General features: G+C 37.4%; 1 non-coding gene across 1 annotated transcript; it reads left to right on the forward strand.

Annotated features, from left to right (window-relative positions):
- Positions 1-9,067: 9,067 nt before the first annotated feature.
- LOC113233457 lies at positions 9,068-9,186 on the forward strand. Its single transcript, XR_003310699.1, has one exon. It is a non-coding gene; the product is annotated as a 5S ribosomal RNA (ribosomal RNA).
- The last annotated feature ends 4,759 nt before the right edge of the window (positions 9,187-13,945 follow it).

The raw sequence follows: 13,945 nt of genomic DNA on the forward strand, positions 1-13,945 counted from the left end.
CACGCACGCACGCACGCACGCACGCACGCACGCACGCACGCACGCACTCTGTGGAAATCGAGTAATCATTTTCTATTTCTCATTTTCCGTTCAGCTCGCTCTACTCATTCTTTTGTTTCATTTCTCTTTTGCGGTGGGAATCAGACGACTAAACTCTTTCTTGGTGGAAACTACCATTTCATGAAAACGAAGTCCGCTCAGCTTAGCCATTTCCAGCTCATTACTCCTTCGCGGTGGGTACCGGGCTTCAGACGGACACCATTCTTCGAAGCCCTAGCCGTCGTCGAATCCCTAAATAGGACGAATGATATTGACGTGTTCCGTAACACTGAATCAAAATTTCTAACATCAACTGGTTACTATTTAGAGACGGTCACCGCCCAAAGCTCTGTGGTCCAAATTCCGCAGCTTACTTTTGGCTGGCGATCGGCTCAACCTTTATATGACTATGGCTCTGAGACGTGGTCACTTACTATGGGCGTCATAAAAAAGATCAAAGTCAGTCAACGAGACATGAAGTGAGCAATGCTCGGCATTTCTCTACGTGATCGAATCAGAAATGAGGAGATCCGTAGAAGAACGACACCGACATCTCTCAAAGGATTAACAAGTTGAAGTGGCAATGCTCGTAGAACTGACGGCCGTTGGTGCAGAAAGGTTCTGGACGGATGACCTGGTAAGGGCGGCGGGTAATCGATGGATGCACGTCGCGTCCGATCGGTTAGTCTGGAAATCTTTGAGGAAGGCCTATGTTCAGCAGTGGATGTCTTCCGGCTGATATGATGATGATAATATGACTATTACTTACATCTGCCGTCCGCTTAATATTTCTTTGAGATATCATTAACCCACTTTTAAAATATTGAAATTGTTACATGATATTTCAGCTATGCATCGTTAGCGTAAGTTCCGATAAGTCGAAAACGTTAACTAATTTTAACTGTTTCCAAAAGAAAATGTTGTGCTCTATTTGTTGCAATTTGAAACGATTATTTGACCATTTGTCATTTAACCGCGTTTTAGTTAGTGGATGGCAGACATATTGTTCATTGTGACTTCTGCCTGCTTAGTAAATGCTGAGACTGTCCCCCACATGTGTAGCCTCCTCCACTCCTCACTGTTCATAGTCAGTTCCTTCACGTCTTTATAGCTTTTTTTTTTATAATAATTTCAAGTTATGGGACGACCAATGCGCGCCTGATGGCAAGCTACACGCCTGTCCATAACACTTACAATGCCTGTCAAAGCTTTAAATCGCAAAGGTCTGAGGGGCTCTGCCACCACGCCTGACACCCTGAGTCATAAGTTGACAAGTCCCATGTGCCAGTAATTTCACCAGTACCGTTTACCGTTCAAAACCGGAACACAGTAATGACATTACTGCTTGGCGGCAGAAGTAAGTATAAAAACTACTGCTACTGAAAGTATGCGCTATTATTGGTCTTCCTCCCTTTCTTTTTCCTTCTATCTTCCCCTCAATTATCACTCTTACAAATTCGATATTACGTAACAAATGTCCAAACATTTTCCTCCTTCTTTTCAATGTTGCATTCAACAGACTTTACCCAAAGGCGGAATAGCTACCTTATTTATTATAATAATAAACAAGATACAATAGAGTGGTTTGATAATAGTGACAACTGCTTGGTGACCTATACCATTGCAGCCAGTCGTAATCACGGGACCTGTAAAAAGGTTGAAGTGTAGATTTGTTTGAAAAACTCAAAATATAAGCCAATTAGATCCGAAAAACTTGTTTCATTTCCTATATTAAAATAAAAAATGCATCTTCTAAAAGAAACACAGAGTTAAATCGTTTACAAGTAAATTATATGTTAGATAATACAGAGTAATAACGGTTTTAACTAGGCCACGGTCTGACGAACACCGGCGGTCTGACCGGGGTGACGGCCCCGGGGTTAGAGTATTGCAGTGGTGTTACTTACGCTCTAGGAGAGTTATCTGTTTCCACGTCATGACCTGGAAAAATAAAGTTTGTTATTATATTTTTTAAGTTTATTGAATATCACGATGTTTGAAATTACTCCACTAGTTTGTAATAATTGTTGTTTACAATTATTAATAATTATTTACAAAGATCTAACACTAAGAATAAAATCCTTCGATCCTGCTGGATTCGAACCAACGTCTTCCAGCAAACCGTGACAGACGTTATGCCAAGTAAACCACGAAATTTTTCTATATGCTTGTTACATATCTTTGTTTAAGGTTTTTAACGACTTTTTTTTTAATTTATCTGTGAGAAATCTATGAAAGTTTGTTATACTCATCAGTTCATAAAGAGTTTATAGAATGCTCTTTAAATTACCCTTCTACCTTAATTAGTTAATCAACGATCAGCACGGTATAAAGTTTAAAAACACATCTCTTTTACCATGACCTCGAAGTGGTTCAGTGGACAATATTATTAGTTAAATAATATTTAAGTATTTCATAAACTAAACGTAATGTAATACAGTTGAGGGCACGCTCCGAAGCCAGGTCGCCACATGCTTTACCCCTTCCCGCATTTAAATTAGCCCGGGCTAGCATCTGTTTGATAGATACAATTGTGACAAAAAGTGTTCGTTGCTTCGATAAAGTTAACACGTGATTCTGTACAACATACACACATTTTAGTAGCAGACTATTTACTAGCAGTGACGTGAGCATTGCTGCGTTCCGGTTTGGAAGGGTAAGGGTGCTGGTGATATAACAGGCACTTGGGACTTGTCAACTTATGTCTCAGGGTGACGGGCGCAGTGGCAGTGCCCCTATGAACTTTGCAACTTAAAGCTCTAAATGAACTGCAACTATTACGGATAGGTGTGTAGCTTACCAGGCGCCAGATTTGTTCGTTCCTAAGATATTAAAACAACACATAAAAGAAACGGCAAACGGCTCGGCAAATGTAGTGAAGGACGCCTTCTGGCCAGATGAAGTGACAATTTGCGAAAGGTTTCTGGAAGCAGGTGAATGCTACAAGGAAGCGATGAGGACTATGTCCAGCAGTAGACTATGATAGACTGATAATAATTATGACAAAGGGACGGCGAAAGAAGCATCAAGCATCTCGAGCCACATGCAGACGACGAACGCGTATCCCCACGTTTGTCGTTGTGGCTCCTCCCTATGGAGGAAGGTGGCTACCGAAGTCAAGCCGCCTTCTCCCTGTCCTCCGGCACAAGACGTCGACAGTAGTCGTAGGCTCTGTCTTTCTCCGCTGCCTCCTTCTGTGATAGGACGGTTTCGCAGAAGGTGAGGGCCGATTTCCAGGACCTCTCGCTGTCGACCATGACGCGAACAACGGTCGGCAGAAAGATTCCTTCCCACAACTGCGTCAAGTGTACGGCGCTTCATACCCAAGCCGTGTAAACCTCCAATGCGCTGAACTGTGTCCTCGGGGCAACCACCGCACTGGTGGCAATCCGATGTCGCCTCCCTTCCGCCAATCCGACACAGGTACCTACCTTCCGAAATAACCGTGTCCCGAAAGGACTGCGTCAACGGAAAGGTAAGCGCACCATGTCGTCTGTTCATCCACTGCGACAGAACAGGGCAAATTGCCTCGACGGTTCGATGACCTGCACTAGGCTGCCCTAACCTGTAGGCCCACTGTTTCACCATACTGCGACGCAGCTCGTACTACTTGCCTTCCTACCTTAACCTTGGTAAACAACCACTTCTTCTAGTATTGAATATTGCGTCTCGAAATGAGTATTCATGGATATATCGAGGAAATAAATCCTACATCCTATAAATAGTTATGGAACAGGCTATATTGGCTATCTCTGTCCGAGATCAAAAAAAATTTAGGCCAATGATCTAAGAAAGTAGTTGAGTGAAAAATGGTGAGAACGGTAAAAATCTAATGCAAATTTAACCTTTGTGTGTATATAATAGTGTACAGCACATTTTACGACTGATCGGGAGGATAATTGGAGTAAAAAAACCTCCACATTTTTACTTGCAACCTTTGCCATTATTGAGTTAAGTCCGTGTCTCTCTCTATATCAATCTAATCGCTATACAAACAAGGAAACACGATTAGATTTGGTTCTATTTTTATCAAAAAATTTCGTATATTTTAAAATGTGGCCCACCGTACCTAGAAACACAACACACAAACCACAACACAAAAAAGAAGTAATATTATACATACTTATTCTTCTAGAAGACTACAATAAAATTAAATATAATACAAATTATAATATTATTTCCTTAACTACACTTCCGTCCATCACTGTATTGCCACCGTATTATACGTACCGTATTTAGATCCTACTTAAGATACTGCTCTTATGCATATAAAATTATCGTTTATGCTTGTCTTCTCGCTTCGTCAGCTAAGGTGGCATATTGGTTTCGCGGTTAGTCACGTTTTAACAGGAATTTTTGTGGCGGTTCATTGATTTTATGGTTGATTTTTGATAGGGACAAGAACGTTTTGTAAATCGATTTAATGTAGAGACTAGAAATATAGCGTATCTCAATATTGTGAACATTTATGACGAATTATACGAAGCGAATCAATGACAAAGAGCTGTATCTATAATTAACATTGTCAATGATAAAGAGTCTTTGATAAACGATAGGTACCTATTTCAGACTCTCTATGACTGGAGGTGTCTAAGAAAAAGTATGTGTAACTAAGGGTGTTTAAGACAAAGTGTTTATAAAAGATAAAAATAATAAAACTTTATTCTTCAATACTACAACGAGATATAAAAACTTAAAATAGTGGCTTAAAATGTAAATGAGTGTTGAAGAAATGGTAACAGCCTCAGCAATTTGCTGGTTTTCAGGCTTCACCACAGACCACATAAATACTTTCTTCCGTGGGCTTCACCTTGTATATAATGTAAAGTACAAATCAAATATATTTGTCGAGGGAAACACCGCAGTATATAGTTTCTAATTATGTACTATTATATACCACAGAAATTCCAGTTTAAATTCCTATACAAAACCACAAATGATACACCGACCATGCAGCAAAAAGTGTAAAAAGCATTTTATTACATATATAGAAAAAAAGTATATAAGTGTATCTATGATTAAGGTGTCTTCGGCAAAGCGTGTCTACGATAAAGTGTCTCTTCATAGAGTTTCTTAAACTTGGAGAACCTAATTTTTGTAAAATATATTTTTGAAAAGAGTTTCGTATGGCAGTAAATGTGGATAACATAAATTTTTACAAAAGCATTTTTTTTAATAACACATTTTTTATCCACACATTATCGAATTAGCACAACACAATCAAATCTGTACCTCATTAATATGCAACCCTGCGGCAAAAAAGCTATAAAAGGACTACAACAATGGTCAGCAACCATAACTGCACCACAAAACCCGTAATTGTTCCACAAAATCGTCCGACATTGTTGTTCATACCACATATATCATTATTTTAACAAAATAATTAGGTACTTAAGTGGCCAAGCGCTCAACTCGGCTATTGTTGTGTTATAAATATTGTTTGGTTGTTAACAAAAGGCGCGTGGCGTTGATTTTTATATGAAGATTAAGCGAGGACCACTTTTAATTGACCTGTGTCAAAGATTTTAAATATTATCGAATAATGTGTATATATAGAGACCAGAAAGATGGTATTATCAGATTTACTTATTGGACGGTCATGACGAAGTGTATTTATGGCGAAGTTTATTTATTTATGGCGAAGTGTGTCTAGGACGAAACAAATGAATGACTAAGAGAGTCTTAGGGTCGTATTCTAGAACTCTGCTCAATGCTCAAGTCAGGATTTGAGTATGGTTTAAAGCACTCAAAATCATACTCAAGTCCCTGCCATTAGGGTCGTATTTCCAGTGCTTGTGTTTCCAGTGCTTGTGTTTCTAGAATACGACCCAAAGTCCATCTATGCTAACCAAGGATGTCTATGACAAAATCCTGCAAAAACGTGTGGTTAGGGCAATTTACAATCTGGGCCCCAGATTATCTACGAGAAATAAGTTTAAGGAAATTAATTTTTAAATTAATTAAAATTACACTAGCCTCACAGTACATTCATGAAAATGTAATTTAAATAATTTAAAGTATTTTCTTTATGAAAAATAGTGACAGACATAACATTAATACGAGGAATAAAAATAAACTAGTTGTTCTTAATAGTTGTCTTCATAGTCACAAATTAATTTAAGGGGCAATGTATACGCTTCTACAACGAGATTCCGGTTGATATACAAAATTGGCCTTTCACGAGGTTTAAAACTATAGTGAAACAAAAACTTTATACTAAAGGTTATTATACAACTTCTGCGTACTTGGATGACAAAAATCCGTGGTAGTAACCCGTTTCGGTCATGGAGGTAATCTCGATCTCTGATGTTTGAAAACAAACATCAAACAAACAACAAATCATTTACAAAGAGCAACCCCTAGAGTTTCTTGTTCGTTCTTCTCAGGGGAATCACGAATGAGCGGTAGAGTTTATTAGTAATGCTTACCTATGAAATAAAGATTATTTTGATTTTTATTCTGAAAATGTGTCTCTAACAAAGTATGTTTTTTCATAGTAACTATGTACTATGATATCAAAGGACCGGACGAACAAGTCAAGTAGCAGTTGCGATGCCACACAGATCTATAAATCGCAAAATTCCGTGGGGCACTGCCACAGTAGAGCTCTTTGTGACAAAGTTCACCCAGGCTCAGGGTGACGCGTGCAATGGCCGTGCCCCTCAGATCTTTGCAATTGAAAATTCTGAGTGTCACTTCCATTGCTATGTACAGGCAGGTCGCTTACCACCAGGCGCACGACTTGTTCGTCCCGTGGCTCTGACTTGGTATCACAAAAAAACTTATTTTATATATTAAACGTAAACAAAGTTGGGAAAAAACAAACCTTTCCACTTATCTACTAACCATTCCTATTTAATTTTGTTTTGTTTTTCTTTTTTTTTTGTATGTGTCTCATTTATAATAATAATAACTTGTTAGTAATACAAAAAGATACAGAACATTTAAACTTAAAGCTATTGTTAGTAGGTACAATTTACCGGACAATACATTGACAAACACAAGAAACACGTATATGCAACTTACCGCTCGAGGCGCCGATAACCTCATGATCTCACCAGAACCTGGATAAAATGTAGAAGCATCGGCGCATCAAGCTTAGCCGCAAACATTTTCAGAATGCTGTTAGGACTAGAACGCAGCCTCGAGAGTAGTGACGCCTTTTTGTTTCGCATCACAGCAAAAAAGTCATCTACTCCCGCTAGAGCAAACATCGAGGATGCGCTACAATGCCGCGGTAGTCCTATCAGCATTCTGAAACCGTTATTATATTGAACACGCAGGGCGCTGAGTGCCTTCTGCGTATAGTTCACCCACAGACCACCCGTGTAGAAGGATTGACAGTATGCCTTGAATAATGTAATTTTGGCTTCCTCACTACTAGCAAACTAGGGGAGGAATCCGATTTCGCACTTTCCGGTAGCCGATTTCAATGAAACTTGGCAAATAGATGTAATTTCACGAACTTTTGAAGTCGGTTTTTATTTTATAAAAAGTTTGTAATTATGTTATTTAATCAAATATATGTTATATTATTATTTATAAAATATTATTTATAAATAATAAAATATATATTATGTTATTTAATAAAAATAAATGTTGTTATTTAATTATACCTCATTGTATCAAATATCTTTTTGTACTATTTGAAACATGGCAATAGTACTATGCTAGTTTATCTTTGCATAAAATAAATGTAAATACAGTAACGTACAAAACCAAGTTTGTCAACAGCATTTAGAACTTTGTAACTTGGAGTACATTATTACAAAGTACATCTGCCTCGCTAATCTCTGAGGTCATTATTAAATTTGTTCAATAAGGGAAACAATGGGAACTTTTCGGGATATTTTAATATATATTACAATGGCAAGGAAGGTTTAATTTAATTTATAAAGGGATATTAAGGCTGGAATACGTTGGGCGAAAACGGCCTAGGGCAATTTTGTTCAAAAGGCAGGAATGTCTTAATGAACCACTGTATGTAGCATCAAGACCACTGCTGTGCACATGTCTCCTGTCAGGCAAGGTTTTAGGCCGCAGTCCCAATACGGGTTGGGGACTCCACACGTTATCCGAGGGCTGTGAACCCACCGAAAAGCTCATGGTAAATATCAAATGGTAAATGTCAAACCATCAGGCTACCACGGCTGATAAAAAAACATTGTTTTATTTATAATGTGCAAATTGAGATTTTTTAAAATGATATCAAGTGACGGGACGAACAAGTGCGTGCGCCTGATGGTAAGCGACACGCTTGTCCATAACAGTTGTAAATCGCAAAGATCTGAGGGGCACTGCAGCACTGCTTACTAAGATTTATATTGTGTTGTATTTTGTGGTGAGAAATAAACATATTTATTATTATTATTAGTTTTATTGTCAAGCAAAATCAGAGTAATTGACATTTTTTAGGGTGTTTTTATAATACCAAGAAATGGGACGAAGAAATCGTGCGCCTGGTGGTAAGCGACATGCCTATCCATAACAGTTTCAGTGCCATTCAGAACTTTAAATCACAAAGATCTTATGAGCACTGCCACTGCGCCTCTCACCCTGAGACATAAGTTGACAAGTCCCATGCGCCTGTTATTTCACCATCATGCTCGGCTGCAGAAATAGGTAAGGTGGCAGTACTTCCCTAAACGAACTCTTTGACATGAGCTCTACTGCTACTGAATATCGCACTTTGAAAAAAACAGTCACTAAACTGACCACCACCATTCCCAACCCTTGTATAGTTCACCATGCATGCTCCATCATCGACCCCATCATCACTTTGCATCAGGTGAGGAGGTCAAATCCGCATTAATTTTTATTAACCGACTTGAAAAAAGGAAGTTTTTCAATTCGATTGTATATTTTTGTGTTTAATTTACGCGATTACTCCATTTGTGAACCGATTTTGTCTTATTTAGCTTAAACTGAGTTATTAAATCTTTGTATTGTTTGATTTGATAGAAAACAGTTCTCAGCTTACGATGACGGCATATTCTTTAAATTGAATGTTAAATTTAGTCGCTCTGTCGCCAACGACCATACCACGTTGGATACACCGGTTCTCGTCCGATCACCGAAGTTAAGCGACGTCGGGCGCTGTCAGTACTTGGATGGGTGACCGCCTGGGAACACAGCGTGTCGTTGGCTTTTTGCTTCTAAATTTTCTTAGCTACATCTCTTTGCCACGCAAATGCGATGCCGTTGATGTATATTTAACCGACTTCAAAAAAGAAGGAGTTGGAATAGGGTTTTTTTATGTAAGTGACGCGATTACTCCGGCATTTGTGAATCGATTTAGATGATTCTTTTTTCTTGGAAAGAGGGTACTGAGGTACCTTGTACAGAAAAAGTCATATAATCGTCGTATATTCAAAAATTTTTACTTACTCATGCATATTAAGCCCAAGGTTATACCGAGCCAACGACTTGACAAACTTTATTCAATAAAAGCACCGATTTTAAAAAGAATATTTATAAACTATAAATTAATACTAGGCTGCGACGTACTAAAACACAAAAACTGGGTTTTACAAAAATATTAATAAAAAATTCAAAAAGAATTCCACCCTGTGTAGTGCCTGGCTCAGAACTTCTCCTTTTTTTTAACCGTCTTCAAAAAAGGAGGAGGGTCTCAATTCGACTCTATTCTTTTTATATGTATGTTACGCGATAACTCCACTTGTGACTTGTGAACCGATTTTAACGATTCTATTTTGCTGGAAATTTGTTTTTAAAATTTTCAATTGAAAGAAAATATTGTGCGTCTAAGGGTGGCAAACTAGAGGATGAATCCGGTTTCGCGCACTTTCCGGTAACCGATCTCAATAAAACTTGGCAAATAGATATAATTCCACGGACTTTTGAGGTCGTGTTTTTTATAAAATGTTATCTAATATAAAAATCATGATGTAAAATTAGGTTAAGTACCATAAATTAGGACTGTCTGCAGACTATCCAAGTCCTCACCGTTATAGTAAAACTGTCGTGTTTACGGATGGTGACCTTGTTATTTTTGGAGTACACTGCTTTGTATCGGGGGTTATAAAATTTAATTTAAGTTTTTCTAATTATTAATACAAAGATCGAACACTCAGGAAAAACATTCAGAAAAAATTCCTTCGGTCCGGTCGGATTCGATTTTTTTTTTCTGAGTGTTTTTTCTGAGTGTTCGATCTTTGTATTAATAATTATAACAAACTAGTGGAATAATTTCACAAAAAATAATTGAATATCAATTCAATAAAAAATTAATTAAGTTTTTCTGTTATCGGTTTTTTTGGTTTTTTTAAAGCATTCATATTCATTCAGTAAATAAATAGACTGTTTGGGAAACCCAAGGGCCGGCAGCTACCTTGCCCAAGCCATTAGCATAGCCAATTTTATTCAGATAATTTAATCCTAGTTTTAGTTTCTAGTATTTTAATAAGAACAACGTAATAATAATAACGCACACACTTATAGCCCCGCACTATGGAAACCCTTTGTCGCGGGTGCCATAGACACACACACATAGACAATCACCAATTACACCCAAACTCATGAGATAAATAAATGTAGGCCATACAAATATTTCTCCCGACCCGGGAACCGAACCCGGGACCTCTGCGTGGCAGTCCAGCTTGGTAACCATTCGCCCACAGAGGCAGTTACATTTTAAGCTTTTATTGTACTTTACCTGTTTACAACTCCACCACCAATGAGGAGAATTGGTAGTGGACTCAGAGTCGACGGCTTAGCGGTGGCAACCGCTAGTTGTGCAATGCGCAACAAGAAGTGAGCATGCCTGCAGCTCCGGTACCTGTCTGTAAAATAGGGAGGGTACTGTACGTGCACCCGGGGCGACTCACCCGAGGCACTAGCCTCTCGAAGAACCGGATGAAGTCAAGAGGTCTGTGACAACCCTGTTCACTGGCTGATCTAGGGTCAGAACCTGAACTTAAAAGGTTCCTGTGCGCACACAGGTCATAGTGCCCTTCTCGTATACTTTAAGGGTCGGTAGGGAGGCTCACTATAATCAAAACTAATGTAGAAAGATATGGGGGCTGTACCTTACCTGTATTTGTTAACTTATTGTCTAATAATTATAAATGTTTATTTATTCACATCATTGAATTTTGTCACTACATTGCATTGTTTATACTGCTTTTTGTAGAAGCAGTAGGCGGCAAAAAAAAAGCAGTAGGTACACCGAAAACTTGAAAATCACACTGTAAGCGCGTTTATGCACTGCATCGGATTCGTATTCGTTCCGTATCTAGATTGCTAATCTAATCCTTAATAACAACGAAACAAACATCAAATTATATCTAATTAAAACCGAATTATATTATTAATAAGTTTATTGCCATATCACACTTGATGGCTCTTATAATTTATTAAAAAACACCTCTTTCACTTTAAGTCTTAATAACGCTGTATAATGTTCACCACACTGGTATAATGTTCACCACACTGGTAAATTGGTAGCCACCCTTTAAGACGACTGTCTAAAAAACTTCTGTTATAAATATGATGCGCTTGAGTTGCCGCGAAAACCATTAACGTAGAAAAGAAGCCATGTCATGTTTTGTTTTTGCACTGGGTATATTTATAAATGTAAGTAACATATTTTAATGTGAGTAAAACAGGATTGTATATTAAAACGTCGTGATTGTACGTTGAAACTAATACCGTCCCTATAATATCGATTTCTTTTTGTTTAAACTTACTTTCAGTAACACTAGAGTAAGTAAAACTTTTTTGTTTAGTAACAGTTTTGGTCATTCGTGACATATATTATGAAGGAAATTTCGATTCAAATGCAATTTCCGACATATTTACGTATATGTATTTATACAGATTTATCTAGAAATATGTGAATTTGCAAATTTCATATACGGCATTGGTGGTTTAGTACAAGAACAGTTGCTTGTTAAACGAGTGGTCAACGGTGAAGAAAAACTTCATGTCGAAGAAAGTTTACAACATTTGGTAAACGTGTGTGAAGTCACCAACTCGTATTAGTCTAGCTGGTCGGACTACAACCAAAATACTATCCTTAGAAGAAACCCCTATTTAACAGTGTGACGTATAATGACGGTTGGCGAGGATAATAATGAAATGAAGTATACTTGTATACAATGTCTAATGCAATATAAATAACTTCACACATAAAAAAACCCTAGATGAAGTCAATCAACTTGAAGATGGGAGTAACATTAACTACTTTGGCCGGAATAAAACACGCGTAGATTTATACAGAGCCATTGACTAAGAATTTCAGATTGCTCGTTCTAAAACATTCTTTAAATTTCCTACCATTTTTCACTTCACAGCGCAATATAATAACTGCCCTATATCAAAGACCATTAGCAAAGTATCAAAGGGGTGTCCACAGGCGTGCCCCAAGGGGCCGTTTTAGGTCCTTCGTTCCATATGATGTATTAAGACGGTATTACACAGCGGTCGAGCACGCTAATTGAAAATTGGTCAAGGAATTTATATTGCTGGATGAATTATTTGTGTAAGACATGTTGTCAGAGGAGTTTTTTGGGTTTTGGACATATTCAATATAGTTTTGTACTTTATTCTTATGATCTCTATAATTTAACGTTTATTATATTATAGTAAAAACAAATGTGATTAAATAAAGTTTTTTATAATAGTGCAGGTTCCCGAGCCTTTTCTTCCGTTTGATATTTTTTATGTTATTTAGATCAATTTATGTGTATTTTGAATACGCATTAGTTTATTCTTCCTTTAGGAATTAGCTGTGTTTGTATAGATATTCAACTATTTATGCCTGATCCAGTTAAATTAGTTCCTGGCACCATTCACTCATATTTCGAAGTCCATATGGTACCAAAAAATTATAAATTAAGTTAGATGTAAGATTAGATAGAGTTATTACATTAATGTCAAGGGGTAATTATAAGACTACAGGGGTGTCTTAGACAATTGAGTTTCGTCATTGAGAACGAGTCATTAAGACAGGTGGGGTTTTCCATTAGAAACAGTATACATAATTTTCAGTTTTGTATGTAAAATGGATGTGTTTACTTTTCGAACTAAGTAATAATTAATATGCTAGAAAATCACAAACGTGGTCTCGACTGAATTCCCCGTATCCATAGTACGGGTATGAAATCTGAGGACATTTCTTAGACCAGCGGACATTTCTTAGAAAGAGAAATGTATGTATGGTCAATACATGTATATTTCAGATTCTATCGTTCAAATAACGTCTATTGATATTCAACAGTTTAAAATTCCTGGCCGCAAAAATGCGAGTGCCCCAGATCACCGCGACGACGTTATTGGGAATTCATCAGGTAGCCGATTTCCATAATCTATAGATATGTGGGTCTTTAGCCTAAACCTCTTAAGGCTCAATATGTTATTAAATTCTACAGATGTTATAAGAAATATAATTATGCCGTGTTTTAGCTTATCTCGAGGATGGATATGATTGCGATACATTTTCAAAGCATAAATCGTCATTAACATTACAAACAATACACTATAATGTGATATTTTCATGTGATGATATTTTTATGTGAAATTTTAACAAATGTGGATCAAGTATAATCCCCAGTGAAACGCCCCCTCTTACAAAAACGTTGACAGCAACGTATAAGGCTTTCCCTTTACGGCTCATTGGATACTCACTGACGCCTCTGTACATCTGTTAGCCTACGGTCCGTTCCACCCGCATTCGTTCGCAATGTCCATTCACTTGACAATCAATTGATACAACATTATCGAACGCTTTAGTTAGAACTTAATATGCGTGAAAAGGATTTGTTGAAATGATTTGACGAATTTTTGTGTAAATTTTCTATTTTTGAGTGTTTTTAGATAATAAGGTAAATTTCGAATGTACATAGAAAGGCTGAGAAAGAATTAATACTCTTTATGGCGTTTATTA

The sequence above is a fragment of the Hyposmocoma kahamanoa genome, unplaced genomic scaffold (assembly GCF_003589595.1).
Source record: "Hyposmocoma kahamanoa isolate Upper Pololo Valley unplaced genomic scaffold, ASM358959v1 78, whole genome shotgun sequence".
Lineage (NCBI taxonomy): Eukaryota > Metazoa > Arthropoda > Insecta > Lepidoptera > Cosmopterigidae > Hyposmocoma > Hyposmocoma kahamanoa.